This window comes from Tupaia chinensis, unplaced genomic scaffold, assembly GCF_000334495.1.
Source record: "Tupaia chinensis unplaced genomic scaffold, TupChi_1.0 Scaffold000093_1, whole genome shotgun sequence".
NCBI lineage: Eukaryota > Metazoa > Chordata > Mammalia > Scandentia > Tupaiidae > Tupaia > Tupaia belangeri.
In genome coordinates, this window is record NW_006159555.1 from 9375499 (window position 1) to 9380734 (window position 5236).

A 5236-nucleotide genomic window follows, 5' to 3' on the forward strand; every position below is an offset into this window, starting at 1 on the left:
TGACAGCATTGATCCCTGTGTGGTCAAGGTAATTTTCTTTTTTGTGTGTATACAACTTTTAAACAAGTGTTCTATTTATTCTAACAAAAAAATACTTAGACCTGTAACTATGACTTATCATTTTCCACTAGGTTCCACACTAGGGGTGGGAATCAAGACGCTGCAAGTTCCCCCTGGTTCTGGAGATAGACGCCTGCTGGTGACCGCCTGCGGCAGCACACCTAAAAGCCAATGACAGCCTGGGCAAGCTCCCAGCTGCTGAAATTAGCCTGCAGGATCCTTGTAGGCAAAGGTATATTTTAGGACAGCAGCATCGAACAGCATCACAGAACGGCAAGTGATCAGATCACAGCCCCAGCCGTGTTTCCTCAAACGTCCAGATAGCGCGTGCTCATGCTTGACCCTGTGCAGGAGATTTTCTGTAGCAGTGCAGGAATCTATTTATCTGTATGTCGACACATACCCCTGTACACACAGTTTAGGAATGAATTATAATGACTTTTTAAAAATAAATTTTAATGATAATGAAGCAACGTTTTTTCTTCAGGGGACTGACTGCACCACATTTCAATTAGCAAATTCCTTTATTGTGAACAATTTCATTAGCTGCTAACTTCTTCCAGGGGGGATCATTTAGAGAGTTATTGATGATAATAATGACTGGTAATACTGCTTCTTAATGAATTACCATAAGCAATAAGTATGACTCAATAGCTCGATATGGAAAGAAATGTCTGTTCCAGATCAGAAATATTCAAGACAGAAGAACACTTAGAGTGTATTCATCCCGTGCCACCAAGTGCCCCCCGAGCATAATTTACTAATTAGGATACAGGCTTAGAGAACCAATGTTATTTTCAAGGTCATTCAGTGTGTTAGAGGCAAAACCAGGGGTCCTGGCTTCCAGGGCAGCAAAGTTACATCACTTCATATTCCCATTCTGCAGAACAGCTGTGGCAGTAACTGTGAACACATAACTTACCACCCCTCCATCTTCAGAGGCTACCATACAGCTTATATGCACACAAAAGAATTCAAAATAATTATTGAAAGCAATATTTATAGAAAGTAGAGATCTTTTAGAAATCCAAATTCAAGACGAGTGTGTTAAAACTTCTACATCTCCAACATCCATCCTCTCGTTTTATCTGTTCAATAGTCCATGAACTTGATATCTCTGTCCTACTTCTTTGATGAGGAAATAGAGCTTAGTGAGGGCAGTCACATGACAAATAATGGAGCTAGGATTTGATATAGGACTTTGTGACCTCAGTCCAGATCCTTTCTAGTTTCCCACGGTAACATCTCAAAGCTTTCTTAAGCACCCCCGAGAGGGGAGAACTGAGGACTTTCTTGTCTTGGCGAGTAGACGGAAACTTCTTTATGCTCCCTGTCCAGGTAAAGGCACAGCACTGGTCTCAGCTGGCAGAAAGCAGAAATCATGGTTCTTACCCTTAAGGACATTCTTACTTCTGGCTAATGAACTGAAATTATTCAGAGAGATGTTGAATAAGGAGTGACACAAAATGCAATGCTAAGTGGAAGAATAATAAATTCCAAACTCAAGCATCTTCCTAACCATTCTGGCTTAGATAGCTTCTTCCTACACAGATAAATCCTTCAATTGGCACAGGAAAAATAGAAACACCAGCTCCCAATTTTTATCCATACCGATAATTTGCCATGTGTCAAATGGGTTTGTAGTATAGTGCAGGACATGAAATCCACCATCGCTGGCTTTCATATGATTCCCCCAAATGCTCAGGGGCTCTAACGTTCTTTCCCCTGCCAGCTGTGAATTTGTAACTCTTCACTAATCTCTTCTGCGTTTGCTTCTTCCAGATCAGCTTGTTATTGTCGTTGTTTTTCTGCTTCTGCTGCTTCTCTCTTTCTCTCTCTCTTTCTCTTTTGTTTTGTATTTATTGCATCATCTTGCTATATATATGCTGGAAACCTTTAAATATTTTAAGTTGTAATTTAGGCAAACTACAGAAAAGCCAGAAATAGAAGTTCGGGTTTTCACATTTTTCCCGTAAGAAAGGCTTAGAAGTGCACCACACCAGATGAGAAAGCCTGCATCTCCTGCACAGGGCTGGGGAGTTGCTGGATGGGCTGTTCTTGTAAGTTGGCCCCCTGTTACCCTTTGCATGTACAGGCAAAGGACTAGAGTAGATATTGCCGAATTGTCCCTTCTTCTAAGTCTCTCCTGCCAGAACTACACCCCTGCCCAAGTTTTCTCGTTCTAACTTTCCATTCCCTCTGCATCCCACTGCAGCACTGCTTCAGCCTTGACCCCGTGCATTGGTACCACCAAGGACCTTCTACTTGTTAAACCTATTGAATACCTTTCAGTTCTCATCATACTTGACCTTTATACCACACAATTTATTGTTTCCTCCTTCCAAAAACTCTCTTCTTTCAACCAATGCTAATGATTACTCTCGCCATCATTATTGTAAGTTTGCATTCATAGAGTGCCTACAATTTATAAGGCAGCAGATTCAGTTAAATGAACTCTTTCACTGAATATTCATAACTCCATGAGATAGACATTATTATTATTCCTATGTTACAGATGAAGAAACTCAGACACAAAGCTTAGGTAACTTGTTCAAAGTGACACAGCTAGTGGATGGCAGAGGCAGATTGTGAACCCAGGCCTTTCTGCCTCTGGAATCCATATTTGTAAGCACCATGCAAGAGGCAAAATTTTCTAAAGTGACTGCTGTTTTAGCTGTGTTGTTATAAGACAGTCACTTATAGCAACTTACATCCTAGGATTTAAAGGGCCTAGAGGGCTGGGGAATAAAGGGTAGTCATGTAACATTATCCTATCATGTATAAATAACGATGTATAAATGAAGCACTTCAAAACCAGAATGAATCTCTATAAATAAGATTTGCACATACATTATCCAAAATTCATTGTTTAATTCAAAACCAAAATCCAATATGTGATAAAAAAGGGACACTTTTTGCAGACTTCTGACGGTTTCAGGCAAGTCCAGGAAAAGAATATTTTATTTATGCCTGGTGCTCATTTTTATTCTTTGTATCATTTGGAAAATCTGATGTGGGAGTAAGATCTAGGATTCATGTTAGTCTGTTTGACTTTTTTTTTTAAGAATTATTTATAATTTCATTGTATTTGTTATTATTATTCATTTAATTTGACCAGAGAGAGACAGTGAGAGAGAGAAAGGGAAAATGAGAAAGCAAGTCACCAGGTCTGGAACCCTAACTGCAGTTGACCATGTGGGAGTCCAGTGCCTTAACCACCACACCACCTGCCAGACCCAAGACTGCTTGACTTTTATGTTAATACAAAGATTGAAAAGGTGAAGCATGTTCCCAACAAGACTAATAACACTTACTTAATATCACTTACTCATAATAACGTACCGTGATACGCATTTTAGAGTCTTAGTTTGATTTAATCCTAACAACAAACTTAAGCAATAAGGTACTATTTTATCCCAATAAGGTACTAAATTATCCCAACTTTTATGAAGGAAACTGATAATATGAGGAATATATTGTAAAAATAATTGAAAACTACAGAAAGAATAAATATCCAGAGGAGACTATATCCTTAATTTTGTTGCCCAGAGAATATATCCTCAATTTTGTTGCCCAAAATTGAAAACATGTTGGGTTTATTTCCTTCCAGTTTCTTATTTCTATAGATTTTTACATGGTTAAAACTGTTGGAGCAGTGACTTTTATGTGTTCACATACGCTATTTCATTCTTCTCTTGGGCACATAGTTGGACTCATGCTGAAGTCCTCTTGCAGGTATATGTGGCCATATGACTGCGTTCTGGCCAGTGGAATATAAGTAGAAGACATGGATGTCAGTTCCAGGTCAAGCAGTTAAGAAGTAATGTTGCCTTTCCTGAATTCCATTTCTCCACCCATTAGCTTAATAAAAAGAACGTAGGGGGGCTGGCAGCTGGCATAGTGTTTGGGGTGCTGGATTTCCACATGACTGACCGTGCTTTGAGTCCCAGACCTGATAACTTGCTTTCTCAATTTCTCTCTTTCTCTCTCTGGTCAAAATTTTTAAATTATTATTGTTATAAATAATTCTTTTAAAAAATAAAGAATTTAGAAGAGAGAAGAGCCACAGAATAGAAGGAGTCCGATTATTAAATCACTGTGTGGAAGGCACACAGTGAATACACACCAGATTGTTTTGTGAATGAGAAATGTTTTTATAATGCCACTAAATCAGTAAGACTTGGGAGATTATTTGTTATGGTAGCCACCATTATTCTAAATAACACACCATACCATACAGATGATTTTGCTTTCTGCTTTTTTCCCTTTCTATTTTAGTACAGAGGGTCTTGAGAAAGTTCACAGAAATGAGCATTATTTAGAAAAAAGAAAAACCTATGTGTGGATTCAATTTTTTTGCACCAAAATAAACTAGCACTTTAATTCTATTTTTCCATGAACTTTGAAAAGTCCTCACATATATTAGATCATCAGAAAAGTCATGATTGGGAACCAGCAGTTAGCGTAATGGCTATGTCGCTGGACTCCCATGTAGACGACCGCGGTTCGCATCCCAGACCCAGTGGCTTAAAACTCATGCCGGGTGTGTGTGCGTGTGTGCCCAAGATCCTGAGAGGAGAATGGAGGAGAAGGGATTGCGGCGTGACCATCCCCCCTGGGGGGTGATTTCTCGCTTTCTATCTCTATGTCTCTCTCTGTCTGTCTGGCAAGTGCACGCGCCCTATAGCTAAAACCTCTCCAAAAAAAAAAGAAAAATCAGGATGTATTTTTCCATTTTGCTATGCAAAAATACATCATGACTTTTCCAAAGATCCAAGAAGTATTGTGCCAATGCATAAAAATATTTTAAAAATGTTATTGTAAATCCCCAAATAGCATATAATATGGATAAGAAAGGCCAGGCCTTCTTGTATTTATTGATGTTACAGCTACCATGTCATACCACCCTCACTATTCAAGGCCCTGTAGGTGACATAAAGACAGACAGACTCTTTTTTTTTTTTAAGTGTTAGAAATTTTAATTTGTCCTATCTTGTTCCTCAAATCATAAGAACCAAAAAATGTCCCAGGTTGCACCTAAAACTGAGGAACAATTTCATAAAGATTGTAATGAGTTCAAAATTACAATAACTTTTTAATGTTCTTTGTGAGTTTCAATCCCCTTCTCAAAGCCATACTGTAACTGCTGACAAGAGAAGAGGAAGAGGGTGAAACA

At 38.7% G+C, this 5236-nt stretch overlaps 1 pseudogene; it reads right to left on the reverse strand.

Moving 5' to 3' along the window:
- Positions 1 to 264: 264 nt before the first annotated feature.
- The window catches only part of LOC114006844 (histone H3.3-like), an 11883-nt pseudogene continuing 6911 nt past the window's right edge, over positions 265 to 5236 (reverse strand).